At 45.3% G+C, this 16,106-nt stretch overlaps 1 protein-coding gene across 1 annotated transcript in view; it reads left to right on the top strand.

Annotated features, from left to right (window-relative positions):
• The window catches only part of LOC143808891 (uncharacterized), a 38,556-nt gene that overhangs the window by 7,782 nt on the left and 14,668 nt on the right, over window positions 1–16,106 (top strand). The window lies entirely within an intron of this gene.

Raw genomic sequence — 16,106 nt, forward strand, 5'->3', positions numbered from 1 at the left:
CACTGCCCTAGAGCATATGGGGCCACATATTATTATACCCAGACCCTTCTCCACCAGTGACCCTCCTAGTTATACCCCCTAGAGCACATGGGGCCACATATTATTACACCCGGACCCTTCTCCACCAGTGACCCTCCTAGTTATACCCCCTAGAGCACATGGGGCCACATATTATTACACCCGGACCCTTCTCCACCAGTGACCCTCCTAGTTATACCCCCTAGAGCATATGGGGCCACATATTATTACACCCAGACCCTTCTCCACCAGTGACTCTCCTATTTATACCCCCTAGAGCATATGGGGCCACATATTATTACACCCAGACCCTTCTCCCCCAGTGACTCTCCTAGTTATACCCCCTAGAGCACATGGGGCCACATATTATTACACCCGGACCCTTCTCCACCAGTGACCCTCCTAGTTATACCCCCTAGATCATATGGGGCCACATATTATTACACCCAGACCCTTCTCCACCAGTGACTCTACTAGTTATACCCCCTAGAGCATATGGGGCCACATATTATTACACCCAGACCCTTCTCCACCAGTGACCCTCCTAGTTATACCCCCTAGAGCATATGGGGTCACATATTATTACACTCAGACCCTTCTCCACCAGTGACCCTCCTAGTTATACCCCCTAGAGCATATGGGGCCACATATTATTACACCCAGACCCTTCTCCACCAGTGACCCTCCTAGTTATACCCCCTAGAGCATATGGGGTCACATATTATTACACTCAGACCCTTCTCCCCCAGTGACTCTCCTAGTTATACAAAATCCTTGGAGAGAACATCTTCCGCAAGGACATCAGAAGGAACTGTCACCGGGAGGGGAACCTCGGATTGCGGTCCGAACACAATGTAGAACGGAGACTCTCCCGAGGCTTCTCCAATGTGATTGTTATACGAGAACTCAGTCCAGGGAAGCGATTTCTCCCAATCATTATGGTGGGCATTGACGAGGTGTCTCAGGTAATTGCCCAGGACCTGGTTGACACACTCCACTTGCCCATTGGACTGGGGGTGATAGGCCGATGAGAAATCCAAGACGATATCCAAATGTTTACAGAGATCTCGCCAGAATCTGGAAGTGAACTGCGAACCTCGATCAGACACAATGTGACGAGGAAATCCGTTCAGGCGGAAAATATGTTTAATGAAGCTGTCAGCCAGTTCAGGAGCGGATGGAAGAGCAGACAATGGGGTAAAGTGTGCCATTTTGGAGAAGCGATCCATGACTGCCCGATGACGGTCCAACCCTCATATACTGGCAAATCTGTACTGAAGTCCATAGCTATGTGCTACCGTGGACCAGATGGTATGGGTAACGGCAGGATTGAACCGTCAGGAAATTGTCTGGGGACTTTATTGCGGGCACAAATCAGACAGGCAGCCACGTAAGCATAGCTCTCTCTCCTCATGGATGGCCACCAGTAGTGGCGATAAATCAACTGTAGAGTCTTCCTTTGTTCTGCTTGACCAGCCACCTTGGACAAGTGGTCCCAAGACAAAACTTGCTCCTCAGATTCAGCCACAAGAGTCTTCCTTGGGGGAATTCGTGACAGACTGACTGGAGCAACAGTGACCGTCTTGGACGGTTTAATGATAAATTGTGGATCCTCCTCTTGATCCTCAGACAGAAAAGAACGAGAGAGGGCATCTGCTCTGACGTTCTTGTCTCCTGACCTGAAATGCAAAAGAAAGTTAAAGCTAGCAAAAAACAAAGTCCACCTAGCTTGGCGCGGATTAAGTCTCTGGGCAGACTGGAGATACGCTAGGTTCTTATGGTCCATGTTGATGACCACTGGCTAGATTGTGCCCTCCAGCAGGTAATGCCACTCCTCCAAGGCCATCTTAATGGCAAGTAACTCTCAGTCCCTGAGAGTAGTTACGCTCAGGAGCGGCTAAGGCCTTAGAAAAGAAACCACAGGACATGCGGCGACCTGAGGATGATTTCTGGATGAGCACATCTCTAGCCCCTAACGAGGATATGTTCACCTCTAGGAAGAACTGTTTGTTAAAATCTTGGAGATGCAGAATGGGAGCGGTGGAGAAGGACTGTTTATGAGAGCAGAAGGCCTCTTCAGCCTCGGAGGACCAGTTCTTAGGATCGGCTCCCTTTTGGGTCATATTAGAGATAGGAGCGATCAGCGTGAGGAATTAATTGCTGATAGTAATTAGCAAAGCCAAGGAATCGCTGAATTGCTTTGACCCCCCCCCTCCTCAAGGGTAGCGGCCATTTAAGGATGGGAGAGACTTTCTCAGGATCCATCCTGAGTCCGGTATCTGAGATAATGTAACCCAAGAAGGGAAGAGAGGACTGTTCGAAAACGCATTATTCATACTTTGCGTAGAGGCGATTCTCCCTCAGTCGCTGAAGAATCTGCTGGGCTGTTCTTCTGTGGGAGGCCAGATCCGAGAATACTAGAATATCGTCTAGATACACGACTAAGCAGGAATAAAGCAGGTCCTGGAAGATGTCATTGACAAATTCTTGGAAAACTGCCAGTGCATTACTGAGACCGAAGGGCATCACTCTGTATTCATAATGTCCGTCCTTGGTGTTAAAAGCAGTCTTCCATTCGTCTCCCTGGCGAATGCAGATTAGATTGTAAGCGCCTCTTAAATCTAATTTGGTGAAGATCCTGGCACCTCTTAATCGGTCGAACAACCCAGGAATCAATGGGATAGGGTATTTATTCTTCACCGTGATGTGGTTAAGACCTTGATAGTGAATACATTGTTGGTGTGATCCATCCTTCTTTTTAACAAAGAAAAACCCGGCCCCAGCAGGAGAGGATGATTTCTGAATGAACCCCCCCCTGGCCAAATTCTCCTGAACATAGTAACATAGTTCGACATAGCTTGAGTCTCAGCTGAGGACAGAGGGTAAATTCGGCCTCTATGCAGTGTAGATTAGATCCGGGAAGCAAGTCAATAGGGCAGTCGTACGGCCTATGGGGTGGCAAAGTCTCTGCTTCCATCTTGTCAGAAACATCAGCAAAGGACCAATAGGCCGACGGCAAACCGGGCAGCGATGCTGGACAAAACGGGGCCTTAACTGGGCATACTGGAGCCAGACACTTCTCATGACAGGTGTGTCCCCAGCGGAGCACCTCTCCAGTCCAGCACAGGTTCGTGCTGCCGTAGCCATGGTAGACCAAGGAGAAAGGTGTGAGACGTGGGAAAGAACATAGAAGACAATCTCCTCCGTATGAAGCATCCCAATACGGACCTCTAGTGGCTCAGTAGCCAGACGAACCGTCTCCCGAAGAGTTCTCCCATCGACATGTTATAGCCAGGGGATTCTTGATCCTATCCCTGAAAACAGCTCTCTTGGTTGCACTTACATCCGCGAGAAGGATTAGTGATATACAAGCTTTGTCCAGACAGCCTCCATACATGCAGTTTAGGGAAGATCGAGTTATGAGACCAGATCCTCTTTATCTTCCAAAGGTAGCTTCAAAATTTCATAGGTTACAAGAGGTTGTTCTTCCCTCATTTTGTCCTAATCCCACTAATGATAAGGAACATAAATTTCATACTTTGGATGTTAAAAGATGTCTTCTTAAATATATTTCAGCTACAAACACTTGGAAAAAAGATAATTCCCTATTTATATCCTTCCAGGGAGTTAGAAAGGGACTTAAAGTATCTATAAACACACTAGCTAGATGGATCAGGGAGGCAATCTCTCTGGCTTATACAGCAGATGGCATGGAGATCCTAGAAGGGGTTAAAGCTCACTCCACTCGAGCCGTGGCGACATCCAGGGCGGAGAGATCTGAAGTGTCGATTGAAGTCATTTGTAAGGCGGCCACATGGTCTTCTCCATCTACTTTTCTTAATCACTATAGACTAGATCTCGGTAGCTCCTCCGATCTCACGTTGGGGAGAAGGGTGCTTGAAGCAGTTGTCCCTCCCTAGTCCTTTTTACTTCTCTGAAAGTCTCTTGTGGTGCTGTCATGGCGACTGAATAAATACGTAAGCTACTTACCAGGTAGCGGTGTTTTTCAGGAGCCCATGACAGCACCCTTATATTCCCTACCCTTTTTTCTCGTATGGGTCAACACTTTCTTTTCCTTAAGTGCTAAAGTTTGCTTACATGGTGAATTGTACCATATATTAAGTTTTTTTTTATGCTACTAACCTAGGAGGCCCTCTCATGCTCTGTAAACCAACTGATGCGCGAGAGAGGTGCTGCCCTTTTATTTCTGTAGGTTTCCTATCCCTGAAGGGTGGATCCCCTCTCGTGGTGCTGTCATGGGCTCCTGAAAAACACCGCTACCGGTAAGTAGCTTACGTATACTCCATCTGAGTTCGGATGCCAGGGTGCGAAAGCGTACCGCATATTGCCCCACGAAGAATTGGTCTGATGTAAACGGAGAAGAGTGGAAGCTGCCGTGGTGGTTCTCCTGGGTTCATTGAACACTTTGCGAAAAGCTACCAAGAATGCAGGCAAATTGGAGAGGATTAGATCCTCTCTCTCCCATAATGGGTTCAGCCATGCCAGGGCCTCGCCTCCAGGGTGCGACATAAGGAACGTTAGTGATGAGATAAAAGTTCAAAATGTAGCCGGCATTGATTGATGAACCCGCAGCAGAGCCTTGGATTGCCATCAAAACGTGGTGGAGGTGCGAGTCGGTGACCTGGATCTTGAACTAAGCAAACTGTCCGGGGAGTCTCTGAAGAAGACACGGCTACTTCAATATGCTTGAAGGAAGGATGATTAAAGCCTCCAACTTAGTGGTTAAAGACTGCATCTGTATGTACTCCTCTTTTTGTCGGCAAAGCTCCTGGTACATGGTCCAAACGGGCAGGATCCGGGGTCCAGCATGATCCATGGACTGAGCAAACTGTCACAGACGTGGTTTGTGGAACCACTGTTCCATGGACCATGCAGAGCCTGCAGGGGCGTGACTGAGCAAGAACCGGACTGTTCACTAGAGCCTCTTATGGTAAGGTTAGACTTGGCTCCCAAAGACCGCCAGGTGCCACTCCAGGGCAGACCGACAGAAGCACAGCAGCAGGACCCAGAGGGCAGACTGCAGGGAGCAGCTGGCAACATTTTTATTAGAATGCAGCAGGCGGTGTTTGTATCAGAGTGCAGCAGGCAGGGTCTGCAGTTGAGTGCAGCGGGGAAAGGTATGCAACCTTACACAACTTAGACTGCGAAACAGAAAGGTTGCTCAGGCACCTCCCCTGTGGGGAGACAGCAATATATACATAATTTCTCATAGCCATTGGCTGGGGAGGAAATGGCAAGTGCACGCGTTGGCCCTTTAAGAGGGCGAGTGTTCGTGTGTGTGTGCCCTAAGGACATGGCTAGAGGATCGGCTGGAAGCATGCCGAGCATGGGGAAGGGAAGAACGGTCTGCAGCATGGGTGAGTGAAGAGACCCGCCAAAGACCCTGCCTGTCAGAGCAGGGATCCGACGTGGTGCTAACACTTCCACACAAGTCATTATACAGGTCCTTCTCAAAAAATTAGCATATAGTGTTAAATTTCATTATTTACCATAATGTAATGATTACAATTAAACTTTCATATATTATAGATTCATTATCCACCAACTGAAATTTGTCAGGTCTTTTATTGTTTTAATACTGATGATTTTGGCATACAACTCCTGATAACCCAAAAAACCTGTCTCAATAAATTAGCATATTTCACCCGTCCAATCAAATAAAAGTGTTTTTTAATACCAAACAAAAAAACCATCAAATAATAATGTTCAGTTATGCACTCAATACTTGGTCGGGAATCCTTTGGCAGAAATGACTGCTTCAATGCGGCGTGGCATGGAGGCAATCAGCCTGTGACACTGCTGAGATGTTATGGAGGCCCAGGATGCTTCAATAGCGGCCTTAAGCTCATCCAGAGTGTTGGGTCTTGCGTCTCTCAACTTTCTCTTCACAATATCCCACAGATTCTCTATGGGGTTCAGGTCAGGAGAGTTGGCAGGCCAATTGAGCACAGTAATACCATGGTCAGTAAACCATTTCCCAGTGGTTTTGGCACTGTGAGCAGGTGCCAGGTCGTGCTGAAAAATGAAATCTTCATCTCCATAAAGCATTTCAGCCGATGGAAGCATGAAGTGCTCCAAAATCTCCTGATAGCTATCTGCATTGACCCTGCCCTTGATGAAACACAGTGGACCAACACCAGCAGCTGACATGGCACCCCACACCATCACTGACTGTGGGTACTTGACACTGGACTTCAGGCATTTTGGCATTTCCTTCTCCCCAGTCTTCCTCCAGACTCTGGCACCTTGATTTCCGAATGACATGCAAAATTTGCTTTCATCAGAAAAAAGTACTTGGGACCACTTAGCAACAGTCCAGTGCTGCTTCTCTGTAGCCCAGGTCAGGCGCTTCTGCCGCTGTTTACCTGGGGAATGCGGCACCTGTAGCCCATTTCCTGCACACGCCTGTGCACGGTGGCTCTGGATGTTTCCACACCAGACTCAGTCCACTGCTTCCTCAGGTTCCCCAAGGTCTGGAATCGGTCCTTCTCCACAATCTTCCTCAGGGTCCGGTCACCTCTTCTCGTTGTACAGCGTTTTCTGCCACATTGTTTCCTTCCAACAGACTTACCATTGAGGTGCCTTGATACAGCACTCTGGGAACAGCCTATTTGTTGAGAAATTTCTTTCTGGGTCTTACCCTCTTGCTTGAGGGTGTCAATGATGGCCTTCTTGACATCTGTCAGGTCGCTAGTCTTACCCATGATGGGGGTTTTGAGTAATGAACCAGGCAGGGAGTTTTTAAAAGCCTCAGGTATCTTTTGCATGTGTTTAGAGTTAATTAGTTGATTCAGAAGATTAGGGTAATAGGTCGTTTAGAGAACCTTTTCTTGATATGCTAATTTATTGAGACAGGTTTTTTGGGTTATCAGGAGTTGTATGCCAAAATCATCAGTATTAAAACAATAAAAGACCTGACAAATTTCAGTTGGTGGATAATGAATCTATAATATATGAAAGTTTAATTGTAATCATTACATTATGGTAAATAATGAAATTTAACACTATATGCTAATTTTTTGAGAAGGACCTGTACAGGAGAGAATGTTTAATATTTTTTTTTCCCTGTAAACTCCAATTTCTCATATCTTTCAAATGTTTTGTCAGTCCTTAAAGTGGAGTCAAAGTGTGACCCCATTGTTCTCAGCAGCGATCTGGGGTCAGAGATGCTTCCAGGGGTCTTCTCCTTGCTATTCTCCCTCCGTTCAGCACTTTCCCAATGCATTTGAACATTTTGACTGCCCCCTCAGATCTCTATGTAGGGTCTTATCCAAACCATTGACACCAACTAGAAAAATAGGAAATATAATCCAAAAATATCTCGCAGTAATAATTCATCCATCTTTATTAAGACAGACAAAAAAAACATAAAAAAGAAAAAGACTAAAGCAAACATTAAAAAACAATTAAACGACATTGTGGTTATAGGTTAGTAACGGGCACATTGTTATCACAAATACCACTTTAAATAGCAAGTCTAGATGTGTGTGTGTGTGTGTGTGTGTGTGTGTGTGTAATATATACGTGCCATAATGTACAAAACCAGTACCCCAGCGCATGTTTCGCATGCAGCTTCATCAGGGGGTACTGGGGCAGAGTTCTATCTAAGTATATACAATCTAGGTATATATAATAAAAATGTCACCTGTCATCCCTCTATGTTGATGGGCACGTGCGCCCCACCCATCACTGCATCGCTCGCTACGACCAGCATCCCAGAAGCCACACTGCGCATTTCTTTTTAGGATCTACAGGAAAAAAGCTCGGCTTCTCCATTGACTCCCATGTTGCTCGAATCGAACATGTGAGCATTAGGAATTGCTTGGTTTGAGCACCTGAGCATTTCAGTGCTCGCTCATCCGTAATGAAGTTTTTCTGCAGGTTGAGATTGAGGGGACTGTTATGTTGGGCTGGTGGTTAGGAGCACTAGAAATGACCAGATGAGCAAACTAGCAATACAGGACGAGCTCTGGGAAGTGGGAGCTCTGCTGACCGCAACCGCTAATCCTATCACAACAACTAGAAATAGCCGTGGAGCGTTCCTGACTCTGCCTAGACGCCTCTTCACAGCCTAAGAGCTAACTACCCCTAAAGATAGAAAATACAGCCTACCTTGCCTCAGAGAAATTCCCCAAAGAAATAGGCAGCCCCCACATATATTGACTGTGAGTTAAGATGGAAGTCACAAACACAGGAATGAAATAGGTTTCAGCATAGGAGGCCAGACTGAACTAAACAGACTGAGGATAGAAAAGGTATCTTTGCGGTCAGCATAAAAAAATAACAAAAAAACACGCAGAGTGTGCAAAAGGAACCACCGCACCGACTCACGGCGCGGTGGTGCCACTCTGCATCCCAGAGCTTCCAGCTAACAAGATTAAATATAATAGCAAGCTGGACAAAAACACAGTGGTAACAAATAAGCTAGCAGGGACTTAGCTTTTGCTGAAGTAGACAGGTCATCTGAAAGATCCAAGAGAACTGAACCAGTACTAGGACATTGACAGCTGGCATCAAGTAACGATCTGAGTGGAGTTAAATAGAGCAGCCAGCCAAGGACTGAACGAGATCAGCTGGAGAAGGAATCTCAGAACCAGCAGCTCCACTCACAGCCACCAGAGGGAGTCCATGAACAGAACTCGCCGAAGTACCATTCATAACCACAGGAGGGAGCTCGAGAACAGAATTCACAACAGTACCCCCCCCTTGAGGAGGGGTCACCGAACCCTCACCAGAGCCCCCAGGCCGCTCCGGACGAGCCAAATGAAAGGCATGAACAAGATCGGCAGCATGAACATCAGAGGCAACTACCCAGGAATTATCCTCCTGAACATAACCTTTCCACTTGACTAGGTACTGAAGTTTCCGTCTCGAAATACGAGAATCCAAAATCTTCTCCACCACATACTCCAACTCCCCCTCAACCATCACCGGGGCAGGAGGATCAACGGAGGGAACCACAGGAGCTACATATCTCCGCAACAACGACCTATGGAACACATTATGGATGGCGAAAGAAGCTGGAAGGTCCAAACGAAATGACATCGGATTGATAATCTCAGAAATCTTATAAGGACCAATGAAACGAGGCTTAAACTTAGGAGACGAAACCTTCATAGGAACAAAACGAGACGACAACCAAACAAAATCCCCAACACGAAGTCGGGGACCAACACAGCGACGGCGGTTAGCGAAACGTTGAGCCTTCTCCTGGGACAATGTCAAATTGTCCACTACGTGAGTCCAAATTTGCTGCAACCTGTCCACCACAGAATCCACCCCAGGACAGTCCGAAGGCTCAACCTGCCCTGAAGAAAAACGAGGGTGGAAACCAGAATTACAGAAAAAAGGCGAGACCAAAGTGGCCGAGCTGGCCCGATTATTAAGGGCGAACTCAGCCAAAGGCAAGAAGGACACCCAATCATCCTGATCAGCAGAAACAAAGCATCTCAGATATGTTTCCAAAGTCTGATTGGTTCGTTCGGTTTGGCCATTTGTCTGAGGATGGAAAGCTGAAGAAAAAGACAAATCAATGCCCATCTTAGCACAAAAGGACCGCCAAAATCTTGAAACAAACTGGGAACCTCTGTCCGACACGATGTTCTCCGGAATGCCATGTAAACGAACCACATGCTGGAAAAATAATGCAACCAAATCAGAGGAAGAAGGCAATTTAGGCAAGGGTACCAAATGGACCATCTGAGAGAAGCGATCACAAACCACCCAGATAACTGACATCCTCTGAGAGACAGGGAGATCTGAAATAAAATCCATGGAAATATGCGTCCAGGGCCTTTTCGGGACCGGCAAGGGCAAAAGCAACCCACTGGCACGAGAACAGCAGGGCTTAGCCCGAGCACAAGTCCCACAGGACTGCACAAAAGAATGCACATCTCGTGACAAGGAAGGCCACCAAAAGGATCTAGCCACCAAATCTCTGGTACCAAAGATTCCAGGATGACCAGCCAACACCGAACAATGAACCTCAGAGATAACTCTACTAGTCCATCTATCAGGGACAAACAGCTTCTCCGCTGGACAACGGTCAGGTCTATCAGCCTGAAACTCCTGCAGCACCCGCCGCAAATCAGGGGAGATGGCAGACAAAATTACCCCCTCTTTGAGAATACCAGCCGGCTCAGGAACTCCCGGAGAATCAGGCACAAAACTCCTAGAAAGGGCATCAGCCTTCACATTCTTAGAACCCGGAAGGTACAAAACCACAAAATTGAAGCGGGAGAAAAACAGCGACCATCGAGCCTGTCTAGGATTCAACCGCTTGGCAGACTCGAGATAAGTCAGATTCTTGTGATCCGTTCAGACCACCACGCGATGTTTGGCTCCCTCAAGCCAATGTCGCCACTCCTCAAACGCCCACTTCATAGCCAACAACTCTCGATTACCCACATCATAATTGCGCTCAGCAGGCGAAAACTTTCTAGAAAAGAAAGCACATGGCTTCATCACAGAGCCATCAGAACCTCTTTGAGACAAAACAGCCCCTGCTCCAATCTCAGAAGCATCCACCTCGACCTGAAACGGAAGCGAAACATCTGGCTGACACAACACAGGGGCAGAAGAAAAACGACGCTTCAGCTCCTGAAAAGCCTCAACGGCCGCAGAGGACCAATTGACCACATCAGCACCTTTCTTGGTTAAATCAGTCAATGGTTTAACAACACTAGAAAAATTAGCGATGAAGCGACGGTAAAAATTAGCAAAGCCCAGAAATTTCTGAAGGCTCTTCACAGAAGTAGGCTGAGTCCAATCATAAATGGCCTGAACTTTAACAGGGTCCATCTCGATAGTAGAAGGGGAAAAAATGAAGCCCAAAAATGAAACCTTCTGAACTCCAAAGAGACATTTAGACCCCTTTACAAACAAGGAATGAGCACGAAGGACCTGGAATACCATCCTGACCTGCTTCACATGAGACTCCCAATCGTCCGAAAAGACCAAAATATCATCCAAATATACAATCATGAATCTATCCAGGTACTTTCGGAAGATGTCATGCATAAAGGACTGAAACACAGATGGAGCATTAGAAAGCCCGAATGGCATCACCAGGTACTCAAAATGGCCCTCGGGCGTATTAAATGCTGTTTTCCATTCATCGCCCCGTTTAATACGCACAAGATTATACGCCCCTCGAAGATCTATCTTGGTGAACCAGCTAGCCCCCTTAATCCGAGCAAACAAATCAGACAGTAGCGGCAAAGGGTACTGAAATTTGACAGTGATTTTATTAAGAAGGCGGAAATCTATACAAGGTCTCAGAGAACCATCCTTCTTGGCCACAAAAAAGAATTACAAAACCAGATAGAATGATAGAAGGATATACTTGATTGAACAACCAAAAAGAACACTATCCTAAAAAAATGTTTTTATTATAAATATCTAAAACTCTCATTAACAGTTAAATATACTTAAATGTATGCTACCAACATCAACATCAACCATGTGGGTGGTTCGGGTAGGCTAGAGAAAATACAGGGAATAATAGCAGAAAAAGCCTGACACAGTCCCTGTTAGGTGGCCCTATAGTAACTTGCACCTACCTAACAGCGGAGGTTGGCACCCTAGTTTTCGATATGGCGCCCCCGCTCCGCGTCGACTGTCCCTTCTTGCCCTACTGGGCCCTATCAGCTACCCACGCCCAGATTCCCACAGGCATACACACAATTTGACCAAAAGGTCACACTAACCAAAAACGTGAAAAAGTGTAAAAAGTGAAAAAAAGAAAAAAGTGTAACAAAAAATATTAAAAACGCTGCAAGATATATTGCTACGTATATTTCCACTAAATTTCAAGTACCCCAAGGCTGTGTCAGCAAAATAGCAGATATTACTTAATGGAAGACTATTTTAAATACAGATCATAATAGACAAACAATAGTCAAAAACTAGGGGTACAGTAAGGCACAGATGTATTGTGCTCAAAAAATAAAGGTCATAAACAATGAAGACCTCTAGTATATATATCAATGTGTCACTGTCTTTGTTAGTACATTAAGACCTAGATGTAATTAAAGGCAGACTTATACATAGGACCTGTATGTAGAGAGGATACCTAGAAAAAAATCTCTCAAAAATGAAATAGCAGATGTAATAGTTCACTCAATAGATATTTGTATATTTGGGTGATATATAATTTACACCCTAAATACTACGCAACTTCAGCATGAAATGTCCAAAGAAAAAAACAAAATATTCAACACAGCCAAAAAAACTAAATAAACACAAATGAAAAACTGTCTGCTATATCCGGTAACCCATATGCTGTCTCTCATTTAGGTTAAACAGATGCACATAGGAACCTAAGAACAATCCCTCATGTAGCTTCAATGTATACAAGAAGCGTATCTAAGCAGCGCCGGCATTGCGTCCCGGTTATACGCATCTGTGTTCCACTCCTTTAGGAACGCTGCAATTCAATAAATGGTAGGGCGGGGCTTAGCCCCATATCTACAATGGCCTCAGTGTTTTGGGCCATTATATGCAGTGGTCCAATCTAAATGAGAGACACTACATGCGATACCTGATAACTCTTTTTCATTTGTTTTTTATTATTTTTTTCTTGCTGTGTTGGACATTTTGCTAATTTTTTATTTCTGATACATGATGCTGAACATATATGGCACATAGAGTGCAAATCCATATGTCACCCACATAAATAAGCTCTCAAAAAAACTAAAATATAATATCTATCTGATAAGCTAGGATAATGAGGGATTGTTCTTAGGTTCCTATGTGCATCTGTTTAACCTAAATGAGAGACAGCATATGGGTTACCGGATATAGCAGACATTTTTTCATTTGTGTTTATTTAGTTTTTTTGGCTGTGTTGAATATTTAGTTTTTTTCTTTGGACATTTCATGCTGAAGTTGCGTAGTATTTAGGGTGTAAATTATATATCACCCAAATATACAAATATCTATTGAGTGAACTATTACATCTGCTATTTCATTTTTGAGAGATTTTTTTCTAGGTATCCTCTCTACATACAGGTCCTATGTATAAGTCTGCCTTTAATTACATCTAGGTCTTAACGTACTAACAAAGACAGTGACACATTGATATATATACTAGAGGTCTTCATTGTTTATGACCTTTATTTTTTGAGCACAATACATCTGTGCCTTACTGTACCCCTAGTTTTTGACTATTGTTTGTCTATTATGATCTGTATGTAAAATAGTCTTCCATTAAGTAATATCTGCTATTTTGCTGACACAGCCTTGGGGTACTTGAAATTTAGTGGAAATATACGCAGCAATATATCTTGCAGCGTTTTTAATATTTTTTGTTACACTTTTTTCTTTTTTTCACTTTTTACACTTTTTCACGTTTTTGGTTAGTGTGACCTTTTGGTCTAATTGTGTGTATGCCTGTGGGAATCTGGGCGTGGGTAGCTGATAGGGCCCAGTAGGGCAAGAAGGGACAGTCGAAACGGAGCGGGGGCGCCATATCGAAAACTAGGGTGCCAACCTCCGCTGTTAGGTAGGTGCAAGTTACTATAGGGCCACCTAACAGGGACTGTGTCAGGCTTTTTCTGCTATTATTCCCTGTATTTTCTCTAGCCTACCCGAACCACAAAAAAGAACCCTGCTCCCAACGGTGATGACGACGGGCGAATATGCCCTTTCTCCAAGGACTCCTTTATATAACTCCGCATAGCGGCATGCTCTGGCACAGATAAATTGAACAGTCGGCCCTTCGGAAACTTACTACCAGGAATCAAATTAATAGCACAATCGCAATCCCTATGAGGGGGTAGGGCACTGGATTTGGGCTCATCAAATACATCCCGGTAATCTGACAAGAACTCAGGGACTTCAGAAGGATGGGAAGACGAAATAGAGAACAATGGGACATCCCCATATACCCCTTGACAACCCCAACTGGATACAGACATTGATTTCCAATCCAATACAGGATTATGGACCTGTAGCCATGGCAAACCCAAAACGACCACATCATGCAAATTATGCAACACCAAAAAGCGAATATCCTCCTGATGTGCAGGAGCCATGCACATGGTCAACTGAGTCCAGTACTGAGGCTTATTCTTGGCCAAAGGTGTAGCATCAATTCCTCTCAATGGAATAGGATACTGCAAGGGCTCCAAGAAAAAACCACAGCGCCTGGCAAACTCCAAGTCCATCAAATTCAGGGCAGCGCCTGAATCCACAAATGCCATAACAGAATAGGATGACAAAGAGCAAATCAGAGTAACGGACAAAAGAAATTTTGGCTGTACCGTACCAATGGTGGCAGACCTAGCGAACCGCTTAGTGCGCTTAGGACAATCAGAAATAGCATGAGTGGAGTCACCACAGTAAAAACACAGCCCATTCTGACGTCTGTATTCTTGCCGTTCAGCTCTGGTCAAGGTCCTATCACATTGCATAGGCTCAGGCCTCTGCTCAGAGGATACCGCCAAATGGTGCACATTTTTGCGCTCATGTAAGCGTCGATCGATCTGAATGGCCAAGGACATAGACTCATTCAGACCAGCAGGCGTGGGTAATCCCACCATAACATCCTTAAGGGCTTCAGAAAGACCCTTTCTGAAAATTGCCGCCAGGGCACACTCATTCCACTGAGTAAGCACAGACCACTTTCTAAACTTCTGACAATATACCTCCGCTTCATCCTGACCCTGACACAAAGCCAGCAAGATTTTCTCTGCCTGATCCACTGAATCTGGTTCATCATAAAGCAATCCAAGCGCCAGAAAAAACGCATCTACATTACGCAATGCAGGATCTCCTGGCGCAAGGGAAAATGCCCAGTCTTGAGGGTCGCCACGCAGCAAAGAAATAATGATTTTTACTTGCTGAATAGGGTCACCAGAGGAGCGGGGTTTCAAAGCAAGAAACAGTCTACAATTGTTTTTGAAATTCAGGAACTTAGATCTATCCCCAGAAAACAAATCAGGAATTAGAATTCTGGGTTCTAACATCGGGTTCTGAACTACATAATCTTGAATGCTTTGTACCCTTGCAGTGAGTTGATCCACACAAGAGGACAGACCTTGAATGTCCATATCTACACCTGTGTCCTGAACCACCCAGAGATTTAGGGGAAAAGAAATACAAAACACACTGCAGAGAAAAAAAATGGTCTCAGAACTTCTCTTATCCCTCTATTGAGATGCATTAACACTTTGTGGGCCAGCTGTACTGTTATGTTGCGCTGGTGGTTAGGAGCACTAGAAATGACCAGATGAGCAAACTAGCAATACAGGACGAGCTCTGGGAAGTGGGAGCTCTGCTGACCGCAACCGCTAATCCTATCACAACAACTAGAAATAGTCGTGGAGCGTTCCTGACTCTGCCTAAGACGCCTCTTCACAGCCTAAGAGCTAACTACCCCTAAAGATAGAAAATACAGCCTACCTTGCCTCAGAGAAATTCCCCAAAGAAATAGGCAGCCCCCACACATATTGACTGTGAGTTAAGATGGAAGTTACAAACACAGGAATGAAATAGGTTTCAGCATAGGAGGCCAGACTGAACTAAACAGACTGAGGATAGAAAAGGTATCTTTGCGGTCAGCATAAAAAACTAACAAAAAAACACGCAGAGTGTGCAAAAGGAACCACCGCACCGACTCACGGCGCGGTGGTGCCACTCTGCATCCCAGAGCTTCCAGCTAACAAGATTAAATATAATAGCAAGCTGGACAAAAACACAGTGGTAACAAATAAGCTAGCAGGGACTTAGCTTTTGCTGAAGTAGACAGGTCATCTGAAAGATCCAAGTGAACTGAACCAGTACTAGGACATTGACAGCTGGCATCAAGTAACGATCTGAGTGGAGTTAAATAGAGCAGCCAGCCAAGGCCTAAACGAGATCAGCTGGAGAAGGAATCTCAGAACCAGCAGCTCCAGTCACAGCCACCAGAGGGAGTCCATGAACAGAACTCGCCGAAGTACCATTCATAACCACAGGAGGGAGCTCGAGAACAGAATTCACAACAGGGGACATGAGGTTTGAATTCATATTCTAGTCCCTGATCCGCTCAGCTGCCGCAGACATGTCTCCCAGGAAGGTTTTCA

Source organism: Ranitomeya variabilis, chromosome 2, assembly GCF_051348905.1.
Source record: "Ranitomeya variabilis isolate aRanVar5 chromosome 2, aRanVar5.hap1, whole genome shotgun sequence".
Classification (NCBI taxonomy): Eukaryota; Metazoa; Chordata; class Amphibia; order Anura; family Dendrobatidae; genus Ranitomeya; species Ranitomeya variabilis.